General features: G+C 36.7%; 1 long non-coding RNA gene and 1 other non-coding gene across 2 annotated transcripts in view; both read right to left on the bottom strand.

Moving 5' to 3' along the window:
• The window catches only part of LOC139034749 (uncharacterized), a 242,329-nt gene that overhangs the window by 154,673 nt on the left and 62,081 nt on the right, over window positions 1–25,575 (bottom strand). The gene's annotated exons all lie outside the window — the stretch shown is intronic.
• On the bottom strand, window positions 12,520–12,612 carry LOC139034919 (small nucleolar RNA SNORD116). Its single transcript, XR_011487491.1, has one exon. It is a non-coding gene; the product is annotated as a small nucleolar RNA SNORD116 (small nucleolar RNA).

The raw sequence follows: 25,575 nt of genomic DNA, 5'->3' as shown, positions 1-25,575 counted from the left end.
TGAGAGCCCCTTGGGCTGCAAGGAGATCCAACCAGTCCATCCTAAAGGAGATCAGTCCTGGGTGTTCACTGGAAGGACTGATGCTGAAGCTGAAACTCCAATACTTTGGCCACCTCATGCGAAGAGTTGACTCATTGGAAAAGACCCTTATGCTAGGAGGGATTGGGGGCAGGAGGAGAAAGGGATGACAGAGGATGAGATGTCTGGATGGCATCACCAACTCGATGGACATGAGTTTGAGTAAACTCCAGGAGTTGGTGATGAACAGGGAGGCCTGGCATGCTGCGATTCATGAGGTTGAAGATTTGGACATGACTGAGCGACTGAACTGAACTGAACCATTCTTTTAACTAAATATCTGTTATTATTTCAACAAATAGTACATCATCTTACTGCTTGTTCCATAATAAATTTAGTTTGCTGACTTTAAAACTCAAAGGTCCTTTAAACACCTCAGCCTTCTCAATTGCAACTGCCCTACTTACTAAATCCATTATCAGCCAGAGTTTTTGCAAATTAATACTCCTCACATCAAAATTTCTCTCTGACCACCTTTCCTTCCACAAATGTTCACTGACTCATTCTACTGAACCCACTCTTTATACATTGAACACTGTAACATTTATATCCTTAGTTCCTCCAAATTCTTCCACCTTAAGTGAAGAGGAGGTATAAGAGGTGGCCACCACCCTACCATGCAGATGCTTTACGTACAAACCAAAATGAATCATCTTTCAACACAAACCTACTAATCTTTCAATTTCCCCTATCCTTATAAATTATAGAAGCTTGCTATGTGTCAGGCACTGTGGGTAGAACAATGTATTAGTCAGAGTGAGCTATTTGATACAATAAGAAAGACCAAATTTCTGCAGCTTCAGTCAGTGAATATTTACTTCTCATTCACAGCACAATCCAGTGAAGGTCAACGTGGTGTATGTGGGCAGGATTTACTCTACACCATCATTCAGAGACCTGGCCTTCTTCCCTCTAGTGACTCTGATCACTAGAATTATAAGGATGGTTTTATAGGAGAGGTCCGGGAATGGAATGCCTCTCTTCTACCTATTTCTCATTGTCCAGAAGTCTTTCACAAGGTTCATCTAATTGCAGGAGTCTAGAAAAGATAGTCCAGAATGCTCAAGAAGAAGAAATATGTGTGGTGCACATCTAGCAAGGCTCTGCAACCAGTAATGAACAAATCCAAACTCTGATAATTAGCTCAAATACTACTGTGGAGGGATAAGATAACAAAGAAAACATACATCATGTCAGATAGTGATGAGTGCTACAAAGAGAAACAATTCAGAATAAGGAACACTGGAGAAAGTCCCAAAATACTAATGTGTTTCATTAATCCTAAGAACATGGTTTTCTTTATGTTTAACATCTCTGAAGTCAGGATGCATCTTACAAAACTGTCATATCATTGGTTGATTGGCAATGTTTTTCTTTCTGGATGATACCTGAAATAATGATGCATCTTACTAAAAATGGCATATGAAATAAGATTTTTTTAAATATAGAGTCATCAGGGAAGACCTTTCAGCATTGACATGTCACCAGAGATCTGAATGTAATATGTAACCATATCACATCTCAGAACAGAGAATCCGGAACAGAGATCTCGGAACAGAGGAAATAGCACAGATGTTTGAGGATGAACAGAGAGACACCACTGTGACTGAGTGGAGTAGGGGAGGCAGACAATGGAAGAAGGGGTGGCTGGAGAAGTAAAGTGACTGGTGACCTTCAACAATTTTACTTCTCTGAGCCTCAGTTTTTTGAACTGTGAAATAAAGACAATAACACCTACTTGACAGGAAGGTGTGAAGAGTAAATAACATAGTTAAGGAATAGAAGAGCAGACATGGTACAAACATCTCCCCTTTCCATTCCTCACTCCCAGAAAATGAGGACCAACCCAGCAATCTTTTGATCCTCTTACACTACCTCTAGCAGAGTAGTGACAATAATATATTTTGAATACTCTAATATAATTTTAGGCTTCAAATTTAAGCTTTTAACATAAGTCCTCATCTATTCAAGCATGTTGTTTCCTATTAACTAACAAAAGCTATGCTTACAATCTTTGGAGCCTTTCTCTCACAATAAATTCTCAAAGGAAGGCTCTCTAAGTGCCACACTAGAAAAAGCTCAATTTTTTTTCAAAGATGAAGCATTCACTTTTTTTTCTTTTCTCTCTATATATGTAAACTTGACAAGAGAAGAACAAGAAAATGTGTGAGGAATGGAGATTAGTAAATCTTGAAAAGGCTCTCCTATTTTTGTATAAAATTGTATTCCTATCTCTTACAACTTCATTGTTGTATCTCAATTTAGTCTTCTCTCTTAGTTGTTGATTTTAATTCACCAGAAAAAAAAAGTTTTCCTGTTAAAACCAAACATTCTAAGTAACTATGCGTGCTAAGTTGCTTCAGTCATGTCTGATTCTTTGCAACCCTATGGACCATGGCTCCTCAGTCATGGGATTCTCCAGGCAAGAATACTGGAGTGGGCTACCATTTCCTTCTCCAGGATCATCCCAACCTAGGGATCAAACCCACATCTCTTATGTCTCCTGTATTGGCAGGCAAGTTCTTTAACTGTTAGCCCCACCTGGGAAGCCTTTAAGCAAATATACTATTGAGCAAATGAAATAAACACTTGGGCCAGTGACCTCTGTAGTGAAATTAATTTGTTATATTTTTCTCTGAGATATTCAGGCCTGATTTCAAATACTAGATAACACTTCAATCAAATCCTGATTATATCATTTCCAGGGACACAAATTTTTTATATATTCATAAGGTATACCATGAGCACTAAGAACTGCACAGCTTACTACTTTAAAAAATCATACTGTTTCTACTTAAGAAAACCTACAAAATGAGCCTCTATGAACATTTGTTCATTCATTCATTCCATTATGTATTAAAAACATATGCTGAGAGCCTAATGTATACAAAAGATACAATATTGAACAAGGCTACTACTTCCAAGAAATCAATATTCTAGCATTTGTTCAATAAAAATATATTGTGCCATAAACTGTGCTAGTGATTTAGAAATAAAATAGCTGAATACAACATGGTAGTTAATCTTAAATACTTCACTGCTAATGGTATAAATATTTAAGTGATTAGATTAGAATACAATTTTATTAATAAAGAAAGACTATAAAAATGAAATATTGAGAAAGTGGGTAATGCATGATGAGCTGAACTTTTGCTCTATAATTTAGAAGTCTTTGGAATGTTAAATGAATATTTTTTTTTGTAATTCTAACCATAAATAAAACCTTAACAAAATTAAAAGGTGAAACTATTTCACAGTCCTTCATTCTATATTTTTCATGGTTAAATTATAGATCTGTCTCAATCTCTCAACAAACAGGAAGTGAGAATTCTGCAATGGTTGGACAATAAAAGTCAAGAAGCCTGGGACCTCAAGCTCACTTGGCCAGGTCTAATCACTGTGTGTCCTGGGGCAAAGCTGTTTAAAATCTTAATTTCTGTGCTGATAAAACAAGGGAATTAGGTGAAATGATGTCTAAAGTGTTTTCCATTTCCAATACTTTCTCTCAGCTCCTAATAGATTATTTTAGTGCTGAAGGTTAGCTACAAGAAGGCTGTATATTATGTCAACATAGTGATTTTTAAGTTGTGCATTTCCTGGTGGCTCAGATAGTAAAGAATCCACCTACAATGCAGGAAACCTGGGTTTGATCACTAGGTCAGGAAGATCCCCTGGAGAAGGGAATGGCTAACCATTCCAGTGTTCTTGGCTGGAGAATTCCAGGGACAGAGGAGCCTGGTAGGCTACAGTCCATGGGATCAGAAAGAGTGGGACACAACTGAGTAACTAACACATACTTATTTACATCTCTATGAACAAATGACCTAGTTTATAAGCTTATTCCTAGTAAAAGAGCTCTATAATCTGTCTTGCTAAGGTTCTTTTGGAAGAGCTAGAGCTTCTGGGTATTGTAGGAAGCCCTGTTGGAATAAGTCTTTAATACAAATTATATATTAGAAAAAATTTTAATTCACTCTATAGTCACAGGCCAAAATATCAATTCAAGTTCAACAACACTTTTGCTTTCTGGCATAACTGATTACAAATCATTGGTAATTTTATGAATCAATTTGAACACAATATTAAGAATTTTGACTACCTCCACAAATAAGTGTTTAATATTTACATCCCAAGAGATTATATATTTCATTTCTATTCTGATGGAGACTCAGATATATTTCAAACATAGGCATTCTACTCTGGTAAAGGAACCGTCTGATCATGATGGTCTAATAAAAAGACTAAAAGCCTGATTTAGTTCCTTTCCCAAGCTCTTTTGTTTCCTGTTTTACTTAAATTATTCCTTGGGAAAGCCAGATTTTAAAATACATTATCACCCTCTGACTTTTTCCCAACAAATTAAGTTGTCAAATATTTCTGTGAGATATATTTATATAAATATTTATAAGCAAAACTAATGAACCAGAAAAATCAAGTTGCTAATAAATTCTATATTTGATGATGAGACACAAAAATGTGAAACTTTTAGGAAAAGGAAGAAGAGTACTGAATTTATCTAGCTTTTCAAATCTGGCTTACATTTTAAATAAAGAAATACGATATTATAATTTAGCAACTGGCCTAAAACAAGACACCAAAGTTCTTGTCCTAATAATGCCTCAAATCTAAGGATTATAGAATGAGTTTCAGCATGCCTTTTAACAGTCTTTCAAAATACTACCCATAGACATATGTATATATACACATTAGTTTTAAATGACTGATTGATTTAATCTCAAACTATTTTTATAATATTCTAAGTAGTCTGGTAGATGAGATTCCTATCTCTTACTTTAACATGCACAACTTCAGAAAGATGCCATTGGCAATGAAGAAAAAATTTCTCTAGACAATGTATAATATCAAAGGCAAAAGAATGTGAAATATGAAAATACAAAGTGAGATTTTTAACCAATGGAAATGTAAAAACTGAAGTAGCTAAGTCTAAATTAACTAACATTTACCCCTGTGTTATTCATATCCCTTGACTCCACATCCTCACCCCAAATTCAGCAGCAACAGCACCCATTGCCTCAATAGAAAGAAAAATAAAATTTATTCCTGGCTTTTGAATTTAAAAAACTTGGAATCAGAGGACAAAAGGAAAGGATTATTATGATGAAACAATTCATAAGAATCCTAGTAAAGATAAGAAATTTAAAAATAAGAGTTCCTAGGACGGGCGAGATCAGAGGTGAGAGGGCCTGCCTAAACACCTAGGTCCAGGTGTGTTTGGGTAAGTCTGTGCTCCAATTTCTAGGCAAGGCCTGAGAAAGCAGCAAAATTCCAGAGTTTACTACATTCCTGTGGTGCATGTGAGATGACTGTATCAGGTAGACAGTCTTCATCAGATGGTGTCTTAGACACCTGTGACACTAAGAAGCTCAGGAGTACAGAATGCTTCCTGTGTTCCCAAGAACAATGGAGAAATGGCTCAGAGAACCAGCTGCTGGTAAAGCATGAGGCTGCTGCTGCTGCTGCTGCTAAGTCGCGTCAGTTGTGTCCGACTCTGTGTGACCCCATAGACAGCAGCCCACCAGCATAAGGAAGGACCCACAAATAACCAGTACAACCAAAGAGTAATGAGGTCATTCCATCAAATGCTGATATGGGGCCCCATATTTTAAAGGGCCAGATGTGGTCTCCCAGTGATTTGTCTTATGATAATCCATTAGAACTTATCTTCAGTCCCAGATAAAGGCAGTTACTGAGAAGGAATGCCACAGTGACTAAAAGTATGGTTTTATCTTTCCATTAAATCGAGTCTCAAGTTAGAAATCTTAAACCTCAGAGAAAAATAAAGCTAATACTTTGTACAGGTCTGTACTTGGGGGCTGAGGGCTGAACCTGCTGAGTGGAATGGACTCTGCCTCATTCTCACTTAGGTCATGCATTGCCTCAGACAAGGGCCCGAGTGGGGTGGTACAAGGTTGGAGCAGTGAGGGGGAGGAAACAAGCAACGGCAGCCTCGCTGTAGGTCCGCCTCAACCGCAGTACTTCTGTGTGCCTCTTATGGAGCTGCCATCAAATTTTGGGTTAGGAGTTTTACAGAAAATATCTCTTTCCTCACTGCAACCTTTATCTCATTAATAGGGTAGAGATGAGGAAATGGAAGTTTACAAAGTTACAGTCATTCAAGTTCACACAATTAAAAGTGAAGATTTAAACCAGTTTCCCTGGCTCTGAGGACCATGCTATTTCTAACACCCATGTGTTGCCTCTAACAACATAGTGCAGATTGAATTTTCAGGGAAATGTAACTGATGGGAGGCGGGGTGGGGAATAATACTAGAACTAGATTTGAGAAGAATCAGAATTTTCCAAGGAGTGTGTTAAAGGGGACTTCTGACTTCGTGGGTAGGATGATGCCAACAAACGGGTTTTTTTTCATTTACTCATTCAGTCAACAAATACTGTTGAGCACCTATGATATATAAAATACTGTACTCCAAACAGGGTTATAACTGTAGGTGCCCACTATGGAAGGCACTCTAGTACCAGACCCTAACTCCGGGTACATACTGAGAACCATGCCCATCCGTGCTCTCACTACTCTGCTCTGGAAATCAGAACTGCTTCAGAATACCTGAAGTGAGCAGTCAAGGGGCACAGAAAGCACACTCATTGCCTGAGGAAGAAGGAGAACTGATGACTTGTCTCCTGAGTTGTCTCCCTACCTCCAGTTTCTCCTCTTTTTCCTACCCATTCTTCCATATCTCTGCCAGGAAATACTGTTTCTAATACATATATTTTACCAGTTAAACTATACCATTTAAATATTCTACTTGCTTGCCTGACCCCATACAGTGAACTTCATTGTCTTTAGCATGAATTCAAGACCTTTCACTGTCTTTCCAGGCCTCCATCCTCCAATTTGTCCTGTTTTTCAACTACACTACATTATTCTCTTTGTGCAACCTGTATCCCACTGTCTAAACACCCTTCCAAACTTTCTATTTTGGGCATTTTTCAAATGTCCCCAGATTCTAACTTCTCTAGGAAATTTTTCAGGAGTACTCTCTGCTCGTGAAATCAATAATTCCTCCTTCTGATACCAGATAGAAATTTTCTTACATTTCTACAAAATGTAGACATAACTTATTCTCATCAATTATGTCAAATGGGCAACACTGATCAAAAGACTGAGGGGGGAAAAAGTCTGTTAGATTGGAGGAGGTGAAAGTATCAGAGTTAAAAGAAATGGAATGTATGAAGTCAGTGAATTTAGAGGAACATGTATAGCAGTGAAAAGAAGGAAGCAAAAAGCAAAGGAGAAAAGGGAAGATATTCCCATTTGAATGCATAGTTGCAAAGAATAGCAAGGAGAAGAAAGCCTTCCTCAGTGATCAATGCAAAGAAATAGAGGAAAACAACAGAATGAAAAAGACTAGAGATCTCTTCAAGAAAATTAGAGATACCAAGGGAACATTTAATAGAAAGATGGGCTCAAAAAAGGACAGAAACAGTAGAGACCTAACAGAAGCAGAAGATATTAAGAAGAGGTGGCAAGAATACACAGATGAACTATACAAAAAAGATCTTCACAACCCAGATAATCATGATGATATAATTACTCACCTAGAGCCAGACATCTTGGAATATGAAGTCAAGTGGGCCTTAGGAAGCATCACTACAAACAAAGCTACTGGAGGTGGTGTAATTCCAGTTGAGCTATTTCAAATCCTGAAAGATGATGCTGTGAAAGTGCTGCACTCAATATGCCAGCAAATTTGGAAAACTCAGCAGTGGCCACAGGACTCAAAAAGATCAGTTTTCACTCCAATCCCAAAGAAAGGCAATGCCAAAGAATGTTCAAACTACCACACAATTGCACTCATCTCACACACTAGTAAATTAATGCTTAAAATTCTCCAAGCAAGGCTTCAGCAATATGTGAACCGAGAACTTCCAGATGTTCAAGCTGCTTTTAGAAAAGGCAGAGGAACCAGAGATCAAATTGCCAACATCTGCTGGATCAACAAAAAAGCAAGAGTTCCAGAAAAACATCTATTTCTGCTTTATTGACTATGCCAAAGCCTTTGACTGTGTGGATCACAATAAACTGTGGAAAATTCTGAAGGAGATGGGAACACCAGACCTCCTGACCTGCCTCCTGAGAAACCTGTATGCAGGTCAGGAAGAAACAGTTAGAACTGGACATGGACCAACAGACTGGTTCCAAATAGGAAAAGGAGTACATCAAGGCTGTATATTGTCACACTGCTTATTTAACTTATATGCAGAGTACATCATGAGAAATTCTGGGCTGGAGGAAGCACAAGCTGGAATCAAGATTGCTGGGAGAAATATCAATAACCTCAGATATGCAGATGACACCACTGTTACGGCAGAGAGTGAAGAGGAACTAAAGAGCCTCTTGATGAAAGTGAAAGAGGAGAGTGAAAAAGTTGGCTTAAAGCTCAACATTCAGAAAACTAAGATCATGGCATCTGGTCCCATTACTTCATGGCGAACAGATGGGGAAACAGTGGAAACAGTGTTAGACTTTATTTTTCTGAGCTCCAAAATCACTGCAGATGGTGATTGCAGACATGAAATTAAAAGATACTTACTCCTTGGAAGGAAAGTTATGACCAACCTAGACAACATATTAAAAAGCAAAGACATTAGTTTGTCAACAAAGGTCTGTCTAGTCAAGGCTATGGTTTTTCCAGTGGTCATGTATGGATGTGAGAGTTGGACTATAAAGAAAGCTGAGTGCCAAAGAATTGATGCTTTTGAACTGTGGGGTTGGAGAAGACTCTTGAGAGTCCCTTGGACTGCACAGAGATCCAACCAGTCCATTCTAACGAGATCAATCCTGGGTGTTCATTGAAAGGACTGATGTTGAAGCTGAAACTCCAATACTTTGGCCACTTCATGCGAAGAGTTGACTCATTTGAAAAGACCCTGATGCTGGGAAAGATTGAGGGCAGGAGGAGAAGGGGACAACAGAGATGAGATGGTTGGATGGCATAACCTACTCAATGGACATGGGTTTGGGTGGACTCTGGAAGTTGGTGATGGACAGGGAGGCCTGGCGTGCTGTGGTTCATGGGGTCGCAAAGAGTCAGACACAACTGAGCAACTGAACTGAACTGTATAGGTCAGAAAGAACTTGCAGAAGAATATTTTAAAAATAAAAACTAAAAAAAAGAGGGAGAAGCTGAATAATATTTACAAATATATGATCAGAAAATTAAGGTGTCCTAAGAACACTGTTATACTCCATGGAGCACCTGGGGGTGAAATTCTCAAGGTTCACAGTCAGTTTTCTTGTTAACAGACATCTGTGCCATGCCACAGACATTAGGATGGGAGGAAACCACACAGAAACAAATTCATAATGAAAGGTAGAGCTATACATAGTCTAGTTAATCTCATCTTTTTGCAAAGGTCTGGAGAGAGGTTTGGAGGGATTTGTGTCCCCCTCTCCCCAAAAAGCACAATTAGATCCTGAAGGATGAATTTTGGATCATATATTATGATATGAATCATGAGTCATGTACAGATATGAAAGTTAGAACATAAAGAAGGCTGAGCAAAGAATTGATGCTTTTGAACTGTGGTGCTGGAGGAGACTCTTGAGAGTCACTTGGGAAGCAAGGAGATCAAACCTGTCAATCCTAGAGGAAATCAACCCTGAATATTCACTGGAAGGACTGATGCTGAAGCTGAAGCTACAATACTTTGGCTACGTGGCAAAGTGCTCACTCATTGGAAAGACCCTGATGCTGGGAAAGATTGAGGGCAGGAGGAGAAGTGGGTGAAGGAGGATGAGATGGTTTGATGGCATCACCAACTCAAAGGACATGAGTTTGAACAAACTCTGAAAGGTGGTAAAGGACAGGGAAGCCTGGTGTGCTGGGCTCACATGGGGTCACAAAGAGTCAGATGTGACTTAGTAACTGAACAACAACTATTATGATATAACTCATTTCAGTCTGCAAGCCCAAGATATTTTCTGGAAACAGTGCATTCTATCACTCTTCCGGGTGCTTTGTTGATGTGGATAATGTCAAGTATTTCTTTCAATCCATGATGTCTATCTATTCTACTCATTAGCCTTATTGCCTGGAGAAAAACTTCAAGCTAGATTTTGACTTTAGCATTTTACACACAGAATTTCTTTCTTTACTTCAACTGGAAAATTGCAGAAGTCCGTTTCCCAGTGACTTAGGTTAGGGATTGGAAAGGTTATGTCAGTTCACAAAGATTTCTTAAGGAATCTTTGCTACATTGGGCAGGGTTTTTCTGGTCTCTGCAGAGACACTGGTAATACAACTTGACCTGCACTGAGAGAATTACAGGGAGACTAGAATAGTGTTTGGCAAGAAAAATGAAGAAACAGACTAATCCAATCTCCACAATGGGGTGTCAAAAAGAAATGCAACATTTATTTATGCTAGTAAATATTTGACTTACTACAGTAACAGGTTCAGAAATGGTTCAGAAACTTTCATGGCTCTGAAAGAATCTGGGGAGAGATGCATAAATAAATGGAACTGAAGTCATCTCTGGAAGTGGAGGAAAGGGGAAAGCTGCCCAAGGGCTACAGCCAGAAGGTGATGAGTGAATCAAAAAGGACCAGGAAGAGAAGAAAGCTTGCAAACTCTAGCAGATCAGTACAGCAAACTCTGCCCAGGCCATTTGAGTACTGGAAGTGCAAAGTTGTAGCTAACCCAGGGGAAGTAGTAGTCATGCCACATCACGAGGAGAGAACTTCAAGGACAAAACAGGGGAAGGCTTTGCCCCTTTCTTCCTGGTACCCAAAAAAGAAAGTGGTTGCAAACCATAGTATGCAAACTATGGCCACTGGAAGATATCTACCTCTGTCTCTCTGTCAAGGCTGTCTCCCTGGGTATTGTTCCCACGATTGATCCCAGGATGATGAATCAAAGATGATGATCAGAATCTCTAGCAGCTGATTGAGGACTAGCATCTGAATCACTGGACTGTCCTAATCAAGGACATCAAAGATAAGAGAGTGGCTAAAGAAGATAAGACACTGTGTAAGATAGCCTACATCTTTGACAGTTGACCTGTCTATATACAAGCATACAGAAGGAATCTGAGAACTGTAGCAATAAAAGGCTAAAAAGACAAGGGAAAGTGGATGAATGCCAAATGTTTTAAGAGGTGAGAGTGGGGAAATGCTGGGCTTTTATTGATCCTCTAAGAAGGACCAACCTAAAAAAAAAAAAAATTGGTCTCAGTAAAGTGTTTTAAAGTAAAAGTTTTGAAACTTGAAGTGCAATGCTAGCATGTTGACATATGGCACAAACCAGCACAATACCGTAAAGTAAGTGAAGTGAAAGTCATTCAGTCTGTCTGACTTTGTGACCCTATGGACTATATAATCACAGAATTCTCCAGGCCAGAATACTGGAGTGGGTAGCCATTCCCTTCTCCAAGGGATCTTCCCAACCCAGGGATTGAACCCAGGTCTCCCGCATTGTAGGTTGATTCTTTACTGGCTGAGCCACCAGGGAAGCCCAAAAATACTAGAGTGGGCAGCCTGTCCCTTCTCCAGCAATACCTCCCAACCCAGGAATGCAAACTGGGGTCTCCTGCAATACAGGTGGATTCTTTACCAGCTGAGCTACCAGGGAATCCCATATTATCCATCAATTAAAAGGAAATTGGTGGATAATATGAAAAATAAATTTTCATAAAAAAGACAAAATCTTATGCTCTAAGAAATTTTTTTTTTAATTTGTGTGGCTTAAATCTCTCTCCCTGAAGATAACAAACTAGCACTTGAGACTGTGTAAATGTACTAAAGAGAGCCAACTGGGTTCAATTAATCTTCCGAGTTTCATTGCTTTGAAACTTTTCCTTTAGTAAAAATATAGTGAAGTATTTCTGAAACTTCTTTATTAAACAAACCAGGTAGAAAGATTAGAATTTGGATATGTTTATAAGAATTTTTAAAGCTATGTATTTTTTTTTTTTTAAATTTTCTGGACGGATCTTTGTCAACCAACATGGCCTATTCTATCACCCTCTGGTTGAATACCAGCCCTGTCTACAATGACACATTTGAACAAGGAATGATGAAATCAGTAATCTTTGCTTTGAACATGATTAATATATTTCACTATTATTTTGGCAGTGATTAACCAACAGTTTCATCTGCTTCTTAAGGCCACACACAGTAAACTGTCATTAGTAACAGAAAAAAAAAAAAACAAAAACTGAAGTGATCTTGAAACAACTGATCCCAGAGTCCACAAGTCTGTTCTATACATCTGAGTCTCTTTTCCTGTTTTGCATATAGGGTTATCGCTACCATCTTTCTAAATTCCATATATATGTGTTAGTATACTGTAATGGTCTTTATCTTTCTGGCTTACTTCGCTCTGTATAATGATCTACTGATCTCTTGTTATTAATTGACTCATGTTTTTATTTATTTATTTATTTATTTTTTAACATGCTGGACCTCAGTTTCGATGAGGAGACGGTAGTGAGTTCTCACTCATTTTGTTCAGATTTTCCACGGAATGCATGAGAGGGTGTCGTCATCGATCGACTCATGTTTTTAAATTACTATTTTTTGTGTGCTTGGCTTAAGTTGGCTTTTAGAAATGTGACTCATTAAATAGCAGCACAAAAATAGGTAAAGGTAGAAAATCTTCCTGTGACACAGAAATGCAATGGCATTATATGTTTAATAATGGTTATCCAAGAATTATTCTTCAAGGTTGAAATTCTGGGAGAAAATTCTTTGAAGATGGTTTTGCAGTCTATGTTTGAGCTATGGAATCTATGGCTTCTAAATAAAAGGAGTCCTGGCCAGTCTTCCCACCATCTGTAATAAAGTATGATGTTTAAGAGATTTACAACTACAAATTGTAAAGACCTTTTACTTGGGAAATTTAAACTATTAAAAAATCAAAATTTCAAGTTAATTTAAAGCTTAAGAATGTGAAAATGGTAGAAATATCTATTATTATAATAAAATATAAATTAGATAATTTTAATTGGAAGATTTCTTTAGCTAATTTTCCAACTGAATAGATAATATCTTTTTTGAAGGAAGAGGAATAGATTGATTTGTATAAATTTAACTTTAAAGGAAGTTATACAATGAAAAAAATTAAAATAAAAATTAAAAAATGTAAAAGAGAACACATCAGTCATAGCAAAATATCCTTTTCCAACAATCCAAGAGATGACTCTACACATGGACATCACCAGATGGTCAATACCAAAATCAGATTGATTATGTTCTTTTCAACCAAAGATGGAGACGCTCTATACAGTCAGCAAAAACAAGACCTGGAGCTGATTGTGGCTCAGATCATGAGTTCCTTATTACAAAATACAGTTCCTTATTGCAAAAAAAAAATTCTTTTTTCAATTAAAATGAAGAAAGAGAAATTTAGGCCATTTAGGAATGACCTAAATCAAACCCCTACTGATTAGACAGTGGAGGTGATGAAGAGATTCAAGTGACTAGATCTAGTAGATTGAATGCCTGAGGAACTATGGATGGAGGTTTGTAACACTGTAAAGGAGTCAGTGACCAAAAACCATCCCAAAGAAAAAGAAATACAAGAAGGCAAAATGGTTGTCTGAGGAGGCCTTACAAATAGCTGAGGAAAGAAGAAAAGCAAAAGGCAAGGGAAAAAGGGAAAGATATACCCAACTGAAAGCAGAATTCCAGAGAATAGCAAGGAGAGATAAGAAGGACTTCTTAAATGAACAGTGCAAAGAAATAGAGGTAAACAGTATAATGGGAGAGACTAGAAATCTCTTCAAGAAAATTGGAGAAATCAAGAATTCCATGCAAGAATGGGCAATATAAAGGAGAGAAATAATAAGGACCTAACAGAAGCAAAAAATATTAAGAGGAGGTGACAAGAATACACAGAACTATACAAAAAAGATCTTAATGACCTGGATAACCATGATGGTGAGGTCATTCATCTAGAGCCAAACACCTTGATTTGTGAAGTCAAGTGGCCCTTAGGAGGCATTACATGAACAAAGTTAGTGGAGGTGATGAAATTCCAGTTAAGCTATTTCAAATCCTAAAAGATGATGCTGTGACAGTTCTGCACTCAAAATGCCAGCAAATTTGGAAAACTCAGCAGTGGCCACAGGACTGGAAAAGGTCAGTATTCATTCCAATGCCAAAAAATGTTCAAACTACTGCACAGATGCACTCATCTCATATGCTAGCAAAGTAATGCTCAAAGTTTTCTAAGACAGACTTCAACAGTACATGAACTGTGAACTTCCAGATGTTCAAACTGGATTTAGAAAAGCCAGAGGAACCAGAGATCAAATTGCCAACATCCACTGGATCATCGAAAAAGCAAAGAGTTCCAGAAAAACATCTATTTCTGCTTTATTGACCAAAGCCTTTCACTGTGTGGATCACAACAAACTGTGGTAAATTCTTAAAGAGATGGGAATACCAGACCACCTTACCTGCCTCCAGAGAAATCTATATGCAGGTCAAGAAGCAACAGTTAGAACAGGACATGGAACAACAGACTGGTTTCAAATAGGGGAAGGAATACATCAAGGTGGTATATTGTCACCCTGCTTATTTAACTTCTATTCAGAGTGTATCATGCAAAATGCCGGGCTAGATGAAGCACAGGCTGGAATCAAGATTGCTGGGAGAAATATTAATAACCTCAGATATGCAGATGACACCACCCTTATGACAGAAAGTGAAGAGGAACTGAGGAGCCTCTTGATGAAAGAGGAGAGTGAAAAAACTGGCTTAAAACTCAACATTCAAAAAATGAAGATCATGGCATCTGGTCCCATCACTTGACGTCAAATAGATGGGGAAACAATGGAAACAGTGACAGACTTTGTTTTTTTTGGGGGGGGAGGGGGCGCTCCAAAATCACTGCAGATGGTGACCATGAAATTAAAAGATGCTTGCTCCTTGGAAGAAAAGCTATGACCAACCTAGATAGCATATTAAAAAGCAGAGGCACTACTTTGCCAACAAAGTCCATCTAGTCAAAGCTATGGCTTTTCCAGTAATCATGTATGGAAGTGAGAGCTGGACTATAAAGAAAGTTGAGTGCCAAAGAATTGATGCTTTTGAACTGTGGTGTTGGAGAAGACTCTTGAGAGGCCCTTGGACTGCAAGGAGAACCAACCAGTCCATCCTAAAGGAAATAAGTCCCGGGTGTTCATTGGAAGGACTGATGCTGAAGCTGAAACTCCAACAGTTTGGCCACCTGATGCGAAGAACTGACTCCTTGGAAAAGACCCTGATGCTGGGAAAGATTGAAGGTGGGAGGAGAAGGGGACAACAGAGGATGAGACAGTTGGATGGCATCACGAACTCGATGGACGTGAGTTGAGAAAGCTTTGGGAGTTGGTGATGGACAGGGAAGCCTGCAGTCCATGGGGTCACAAAGAGGTGGACACAACTGAGTGACTGAACTGATATATATGTGTGTATGTGTGTGTGTGTGTATGTGTTCTTTATCAGATTCTCTTCTATTATAGTTTATTACAAGATTTGAATATAGGCCCCAGTGCTATATAATAGGTCCTTGTTGTTTATCTATTTTATACATAGTAGAGTGTGTCTATTCTAGAGACAGCTTCTATTATCAGCTTCTAGAGAAGCTGGTAATCCCAAACTTCTAATTTATCTGAAGGACACCAGGCATGCCAGATCAGTGATTTTCCCTTTGGTAGCCATAAGCTTGTTTTCTATGTCTGTGGGTCTATTTCTGTTTTGTAAATAAGTTCATTTGTCTCATTTTTTTACAGTCCACATATACATTACATCATATGATATTGTCTTTCTCTATCTGACCTACTTCATTAGTACGATAATCTATAGGTCCATCCATGTTGCTGCAAATGGCATTATTTCATGTTTATGACTGAGTAATATTTCATTGTGTTATATACACATGGCATATTTATTTTATTTTCAGGAGGAGGAAGAGGAGGTTGAAGACTAGGCAAAGGAGAAGGAGTATGAATAGGAGAAAGAGAAAATTGTATATATATGTATATGTATACACACACATATTTATATATAATGTTAGTAAATGTAAGTATGTATGGATATGTGTGTGTGTGTGTGTGTGTGTGTGTATATATATATATGTATAAGCACACACATATACACTATCTCTACAAAAAAGCCCTATTAACAATGGTAAACCCAGAAGCAATATGCATCCATTAGTACACTATAAACTTATATGGCATTAACAGACCAAAATCTGAAAATTTCTACAATCAGGAATTCTTATAGCTATACTTTAGAAATTTATAACATAATAATAATTTTTTAATTCAAGAGCAAATATAAATGAAAATTATGAACTGCATAGAATGAGCAATTATATCATTACATATTGAAATGTGTGGAATGTAGACAAAGTAACATTCAGAGGGACATTTATAAGACAAATACACTTATTATTAATCAAGAAGAACTGAAAGTAAATGACATAAGCTTTAGATTTAATAAACATGAAAAAATGAACAAAATAAATAAAGTGTTAGACATAGAGATACTCGACTAGATCCCCCTTCAAGGAAAGAATATCTGTTCAGGGACAGAAAGGAAGTATGGTCAGAAGGCAGCCTGCCAGATTCTTCAATGTCCTCCTCAGGTATGAAGAGTCCCCTTGTCTGAGGCCACATTTTCCCAGAGTAGCCTACACCTGGTGACTGAGGAATGTGGGGTATAAAGACCCATTTGACCCAGTGAAGACCAACTCTGACAGGAAATTCCCATATCAGAGCTCTGGACAGGTTGGCCAGTTGGCCAACGTTTTGTTAGTAGAATTATGCTTGCCTCAGAAATGAACTGGGGACCATATCATCTTTTTCTATGCTTCAAAACAGCTTGTCTTTTTTTAAGGTTAGTTAGAACTCACCCCATCTAGGCCTGATACTTTGTTTTGGGAGAAGATCAGCTACTTTTATGTTTATAACTCCATTTTTATCATCCTAAACTGGCTCTTTCTTGTTCTGTCAGTTTTAGTCTTTTCATTTTTTTGCCTGTTTGTTTTACAAGGGAGGGGAGCAGGTAGAGAAAACACTGCATTTCATCTAGTGTGTAGAATGTATTAGCATAAAGTTGATTATATCTGTCTCTGTAGTTTTGCCCCTTTTTAATTCTTAATGTTGTTTACTTACGACCTTTATAAATTTTGTGATCAGGTTTACCTAAACTTTATCTATTTTATTTTTCATTTTAATTTTGTAAAGACTCAATTTTTCATTCCATTATTTGTGTCAATTGTGAACTGCGTGTATGCTCAGTCATTCAGTCATGTCAAACTGTTCACGGCCTCATGGACTGTAGCATGCAAGGCTCCTGTGCTTATCCTATGGAATTTTTCAGCCAAGAGTACTGGAGTGGGGTGCCAGTTCCTACTCCAGAGGATCTTCCCAACCCAGGGATCGAACCCATGTCTCCTGCATTGGCAGGTGGATTCTTTACCACTAGCCCCACCTGGAAAGCCCAAATGTGAACTGAGAGACAAAGTAGAATTGAGCAGAAGAAGTAATAGTGAAATTTTGAAGGTATCCCATTAAAGCTGGAAATAAGATCAGGATGACACAGCCTGTGCAACACTGTAATGTAAGCTCCAGCTGATACAATAATATCTGGAGCAGGAATGATGAATAATAAATGAAGAGGTATAAGGAAAGGTTGGAAAGTAAAGATAAAGCTGTCCATTTGTGAGGACAATATAACAGTCAATCTAGGAAATACAAGAGAATTGAAGGACAAGCTTACTCACGATAGCAACAGAAACCACAAAATACGTAGGAAGCGATCTAACAGGAAATGCAAGATATTTATGGAAAAAAATTTAAAACTCTACTGAAAAATATAAGAGTTTGCTAGGTGGAAATATAACATATTTTTAGGCAGGAAGGTTGCTTATTGAAAAGATATCAATACTCCCAGGATTAGCTTATTAATTCAATGCAGTGTAATCAAAATACCATAAGAGCTTTCATCAAGTTTTTGACAGACTTTTCCTAAGACAGTGAACAGAAAAAGCTATAATTATTTTTAATGCAAATAAAAGAGATATCTGTCTACACCAGCTAGAAATCAAGACAAGTTCTAAAATCAAAGTAATTAAAATAATATGGTCTAGGTGCAGGAACAAAGAGATCAGTGAAACATAACAGAGCATCCTTAAACCGAATCATCTATGTAAATAAGGGAACATAAAATATGATAAATGTGGTAACTTCAATCATGTTCATTTCAAACTTCAGAATATTACTCTATGTATAAAAATATGACCAGAAAAATGCAAGTAAATATGATTATCACTTTGAGGTAAGGGGTGATTTTCTTCAGCATAACACAAGAAAGTAAGTCCTAAGGTTAAAAAAATCTATATTTTTAAGGATAGCTTAAAATAAAAAAGAGGAGTAAATATTTACAATATATATAATAACCTAATATGTAGCAGTTAGAATAAAATATATTAGTAGTATGAATTCAAATATATCTTTTCTAAGACATGTGAAGTCAAAGCAAGTTGTAGATAAACACCAAAAACAAAACTACATGTCTTTATGCATGCATGTATGTTTTGGTAAATGCAAAGAAAAAATCTGGAAGGAATACACCAACGGGATAACAGAGTTTATTTCCTGGGGAGAGGGTACTGAATAATGATTTATGGGTAGCAGTGAGGTAGGCAAAATAACAGGCCCCCAAAATATCCATGTCCTAATTCCTGGAACCTGTGAATATGTTAGATTACATAGCTAGAGAGTTTAAGATTACATTTTGAATTAAGGTTACTAATCAATGATCTTAAAATATGGATATTATTCTGGATTACCCAGTGAACCAAATGTAATTACAAAGGTGGAAGAGGGAGATAGAAGAGAGAGAACCAGAGAGATAGCAACATGAGAAGGATTTGGCTTGAGGTTGCTGGCTTGGAAGATGGAGGAAGGGGCTACAGGTCAAGAAACGGAAAAGGCAAGGAAATGAATTCTCCCTTAAGGCCTCCGAAAGGAACACAATCCTGCCAATGCCTTGGTTTTACTCTAATGAGACCCATTTCAGGCTTCTGACTTCCAGAATTACAAGATGCATTTGTAATGTTTAAGCCACTAAATTTGTGGTAATTTGTTATGACAGAAAGAAAACAAATACAAGTGGTAAAATAAACAGAAAAAGTTTGCCTTGCCTGTAGTATGTCAGCTTTTAAATGTAGAAAACTAATTAATGTGTAATTTCAAATTATGTATAAACTTATTCATCTGTAATTTCTTTTTCTAGATAAAGGAAAAGGTAGTAGCTAGAAGTCATTGGTTGGTACTCAGTATGCAGATATTGTTATGATTATTTTGTGCTTATTTGTGTTATTTGTTCATTTAATGTTAATGCAATATGACACAAATTGGCACTGATTATCATAAAAGAGGAATGTCAACCTAAGCAGTAAAGGAGTTTTGAGGTTCATTCTGAAGACCTGTGCATTCTATAGCTGGTCTCAAGATACTACAGTTCAGTTTTTCAACTTTACGCCTCAAAATCTATTATAAATAGATAAATTATGTGAAATATTACCTAGTGTGTCTGTTGATTTCTTTGCCAGGAAAACACAAACTATGAAGAAAAAACAGTTTAAAGACCACATGCAATTTAAGAACATGGAAACATTTTGGCTCATTCACCTTTTCTCAACACTTGGATGTTAAGCAAGGGACAGAGAAAAATCCAGATCCAAAAGCTTTAGTGAACAAGTGGTGCTGGTTTTTAGCATCAGCACAATCTATCCCCACTCTGAAGCTATAACTTGAGCAGCTGCTGTGCTTTGTGAGGCTGCAACCTAATTCATTTGATAATTACAATTACCAAATCCAGGCTTTGCTGACTACAGAGTTCAAAAGAACAGCATGGAAGGAAGACCTACTGAGAACTTCAGAATCCATCAGTAAACTCTTCAAGCAGTTTGAAGAAATAAACAACTTCGACTGAAAAAGCAATAATTTTTGTCATTTATACACGTATGCAAGATTTATATTCTCCTTTTTCTAAAACAAGTACTTGAGAAAAGTTATAAATATGCAATTAGGAGCCAAACAAGTTGCTAAAAGAAAAGTGATAGATGTTACTATACCAACTTGAGAGGAGTTAGCGAAATTGGGAGCACTATATTTACTCTGGATTTCCTGGCAACTAAAACAAAAAAAGAAAAGCTCTGAAATGGCTCTATTAGAAATGTTCATTTCTTTCCAATTTTCTTATTGTTTGATAGAAGAAATCATACCAGTCATTTTTTCTGAGATAAAATTTCACTTGGCACTAATGTTAAGGGAGAATTTGTGGCATATAAGTGAGAAACACTGGGTAAATCAATGTATACATGTTGGTCAGTCAAGTAGCCATCTATAAAATGGACAGTATACATGATACTGAATCTTTATTACATGAAATTATTTCTCCAGAGTGTTGAGATAATACCATTCAGCTGTTAATATACTATTTTCTGATGGTTTGACTTTTGTATGATAGAAAAGGTAGACAAACCAGACAGAGATAGTTAACTTGTTAACTAAATAGCTTTTCAAATATAAGATTCATAAATTAGTTTTGGGAATATGTGGCTAAATTCCGTTATTACTGCTTCAAGAGCCAAAATTCTGCCTTGTGAACTAAATAAGGCTTCAAATATTTAGACAAGCAGCCCCAACCCTTTTGGCACCAGAGACCAGTTTCATGGAAGACAATTTTTCCACAGACTTGGAGCAGGGATAATTTCAGGATAATTGAAGCACACTGGGGAGCAGCTATAAATACAGATGAAGCTTCACTTGCTCACCCACCAGTCACCTCCTTCCTTGCAGGAGTGCTGGACAGAGGATGGACAGGTGTAAGGTGAAGCACGAAGTCCAAAGGACAAGGCAAAGTGTTAAAGCATGAGTTAATGAGAGCCAAAACCAAAATGATAACAATTGGGCTAACTAGAAAGAGCTATAGGTAGAGATCATTTTAACATAAGATTTACTGGAGCTTAGTGTTATATAATAAAATATGGCAGTAGAGAGAAGACATCAGTGTTGGGAATACAAGGAGAGGGTAGGAAAGCTAGTATGTGGTTAGCTACAAGCCCTGACTCAAAAGTTGAACTCAAATTTATGCGCTTGAAATATGTCCCCAAAACTCCAAGTTCAGTGAACTAACAACAAATTACCCAATAGCAAGCCCTTGAATTATTCACAGTAGTAATATCCAATCATTTTGTTATAATTATATTTGAAGGCATTAACTCGGAGGAAAAGTGATGGTATGTTTATAGACAAACAAAAAGGGGTAAATAATAATCACTAAATGAAAAATGGGCAAATATTTAAGAGAGTATGTGCAGATGAGCTTTATAGCCAGGAATTATGTGAAGAAGATGAAAGAACAAGGAATTAGTAGTAAGGGAAAAGAAGAATCAGAGATATGGGTTCATAATTTATACAAAGGAATCTAATTGAGTTGCCATCAAAATTCTTTCTGAGTTACCTAGATTAGGATTTCCCACAAAGGTGACCTAAAACCAGCTACTTTGATGAGGTTTTGGCAAGTTGGAATTAAAGTGTACTGGATACTGAAATTATCATCTCCATCTCTATGAAGAAGATTATTGGAGGCCAGGACAATAAAAGGAAGGGATTCAGGCAGTCTACCATTTTAAACTTAAGTTGACAGGTAAGAGAGGAGAAACTTAAGACAATGCCAAAGTTTAAACATAAATGACTGGGAGAATAATGATCTTATTAGCATAAATAGCAAAAAATGACTGGAAAAATAATGATGTTATTAGCATAAATAGTAAACTCCAGAAGGAAGTTTGGTTTGGAGAGGAACATGAGCTTAAATTTAAACCAACTGAATATGAAATGGCAGCAGGACACTCAAGTGAAAATTTATTGAAGTCAGTTGAACACTTAGACCTGAAACCCACAGGACTTTAGGACTTTAGGAGAGCAACAGAGCTTTGGAAATCAGTTTCAAAGTAGGGCTATTAAAGTCATGAAATTCTAAAGTTAAAAAAAGAGGAAAGATGAAGACGGTCAAGGAAAAAGCCTTAAGGAAGTTCCACATTAGCAGCAGAAACAGGAAAAAGAGTATTAAAAGAGACTGATGAAACATTTGAGAGGCATTAAGAGAACCACAACAAAGACATCAATAAAGAAGCTTGTAAATATGAGAAGTGGTGAATACAGTCAAAATAAACTGAAACGGGTGAAGACTGAGGAAAGATCACTATATTAACTTGGATCTAGATGCAGCTAAATAGTTTATACAAAGGCATTTTTTTCCCCTCTTATATTAGTAATCTAGAGGACAATGATCCTGCTTTACAGGATCATAGGAACCCAATCTCTTTATTGCTCCTAGGATATTGCTCTCTTCATATGGATTCTGATGGCTTTTCACAGTATTCACATCCTAGGAAACCATATGGAGAAAGAGAAGGAATGAGGTGTGACCTCAAAGGGACACACATCACTTCCCTTCACATTCTTTTGACTAGAACTTATTGACATGGCTACAGTTAGATGAAATGTAGGCTATAGCTGAATATTTATGTATATAACTAAAAATTCCATCATAATTGAAGAAGAGGAGGACAAATATTCACTGTTACTGTCAGTGAATTTCCATGAACTTCACTCTGATTTAGATGACCATTCTCCATATTCTGAAAGTAAATGGTCCTAGTATTTACTACATTGATCTGAATTATTTTGTTTAGATATTTTTCTTTTCAGACAATCAGTATCTGAAGGGCATGGAATTTGACATATTAATCTTTATATTCTTTCTCTCAAAGATAGTACCTGGTAATAATACATACTAAATAAATCAATAATATTTGATGAATGGATGAAACAGACAACATTAAAGGTAGTTGCTGTAATTGGTACAACTTTTATAATTTAAGACAAAGAATGAAAAAATATTTCCTCTAGTGAATGTACAAATGTTCTGGTATTTTTTAGGATACCATCAAAAGCTTTTGGTTTGAAACTCCCTTGAAATAATTAACATAATAAGCTCTGTGACTTAGACAAGGAAGAAAAACTTTCAGAGGAGAAAACATATAAATGAATTGATTAAAACAATAAGTAAGGAAAGTACAGGTTGTTCAATATCCATTATGTGGATACACACAGTAAAAATCTGTGTCTGTGACTTGCAGTTTTATTTATCCTTTACTAAAAGCTGCCCTATCCATGCTTATATCTGATATAAGCAATCCTGAACTTTTTCATGAGTAAAACATAGTATAAGTGTATTTATTCAGATGTAATAGTATTTAGAATCTGTCACTAAATAACATTTTTTAGGTGAATGAAACACCATAAAATGTATGACTAGATTGACACATAGATTTCAACTGGAAGGACCTCAGTTTGTGGTGAAAACAACTTTCACCTACAATCCTAAGTTGCCTTGAAATCAGGAGATTCTTCTAGGTGAACAGCTAGCAGAGCCAACACTTGGCTTTCAATTATTTCTTTGCCCATTTGGAAATATCCTGAGCTCAAAAACTTTAAAGCCAACTTGAAGACCCAGGAAAGACTCAGGGGCAAAACTAGGTTAAAGCCTGAGACCTATTTGAAGAAAAAAAAAAATTATTCTGCAGCTTGTTGATAGTATTCGTACAATGAATAAAAACAAAATCCATATGCAAAAACTAACACTAGAAGTATCCTTCCTAATATTTTAAAGATATCTCTTCTCAGCAGCCAAAATTACAATGTTGAAATATTAAAGTCAGTCTCATTAAAGTTCAGAATAAACAGGTTCTGGAAATTTTGAGAAGCATGTCAAGAAGTTGGAACAAAAATATACAAACAGCTCATACAACTAAAAAATTAAAAATAAAAAAATGGGCAGAAGATTCAAATAGACATTTCTCTGAAGAAGACATCCAGATGGACAATAGGCACATGAAAGGATGCTCAACATCGTTAATTACTAGAGAAATGCAAATCAAAGCCAATGAGGAAGCATGTCACAGAGGTCAGAATGACCATCTTCAAAGTCTACAAATACTAAGTGCTGGAGAGGGTAAAAAGGGAATTCTCCCACACCATTGGTGGGAATGTAATTTGGTACAGCCATTATGAAAAACAGTATGAAGGCTCCTTAAAAAACTAAAAATAGCATTAACATATGATCCAGCAATCCCACACATGGGCATATAATTGGAGAAAACTCTAATTCTAAAAGATACATGCATCCCAGTTTTCATAGTAGCAGTATCTTATAGCCTAAGACATGGAAGCAACCTAAATGTCCATCAAAAGATGAATGGATAAAGAAGATGTAGTACATATATAAAATGGAATATTACTTGGCCACAAAAAATAATGAAATAATGTCATTTGCAACAACAAGGATAGACTCAGAGATTGTCATATTGAAGGAAGTAAGTCAGACAGAGAAAGACAAATGCCACATAATACTGCTTATATGTGTAATCTAGAAAATTAACTTATTTACAAAACAGAAATAGAGTTACAAATGTGGAAAAACTTATAGTTACCAGGGGTAGGGGAGAGGGATAAATTAGGAGATTCAGATTGACATATACACAGTACTATATATAAAATAGATAAGTAATAGATATACAGATATATATAGTTATATATATATATATATAGTAATAGATATACACCTACTGTATAGCACAGAGAACTGTCCTCAACACTCTATAATGACCATTTGGGAAAAGAATCTAAAAAGGTGGCTATATGCATACGTAGAACTGATTCACTTCATGGTACACCTGAAACTAACACAACACTTTAAATAAACCATACTCCAATAAAAATTAGAGAAATAAATTTAAGAGTTATTTCTAATTCAAAAAAAGAAGATGTGTTATATAGTAAATATATGGTGGAATATTGTGAAAGTTGTTCAGTCATGTCCAACTCTTTGCAACCCTATGGACTATACAGTCCATGGGATTCTCCAGGCCAGAATACTGGAGTGGGTAGCCTTTCCCTTCTCCAGGGATCTTCCCAATCCAGGGATTGAACTGGGCTCTCCCACATTGCAAGTGGATTTTTTACCAACTGAGCCACAAGGGAAGCCCAAGAATAGTGGAGTGGGTAGCCTATCCCTTCTCCAGTGGATCTTTATGACCCAGGAATCAAACCAGGGTCTCCTGCATTGCAGGTGGATTCTTTACCAACTGAGCTATCAGGGAAGCACTGGTGGGATATTACCCAGCCATAAAAGGAATGAAGCAGTGTCACGTGTAGCAACATAGATGTACTTAGAAATTATTATAAGTGAAGCAAGTCAGAAAAATAAAGATATCATATGATATCACAAAGTGATACAAATGAAGTTATTTACAAAACAAGAAGACTCACAGACATAGAAAATGAATTTATGATTACAAAAGGGGAAGGAAGGACAAATAAATTAGGGGTTTGGGATTAGCATATACACTCAACTATATATAAAATAGATAAACAACAAGGTCC

This window comes from Odocoileus virginianus, chromosome 4 (genome assembly GCF_023699985.2).
Source record: "Odocoileus virginianus isolate 20LAN1187 ecotype Illinois chromosome 4, Ovbor_1.2, whole genome shotgun sequence".
Lineage (NCBI taxonomy): Eukaryota > Metazoa > Chordata > Mammalia > Artiodactyla > Cervidae > Odocoileus > Odocoileus virginianus.
This window is presented reverse-complemented; position numbering and strand designations above follow the sequence as displayed.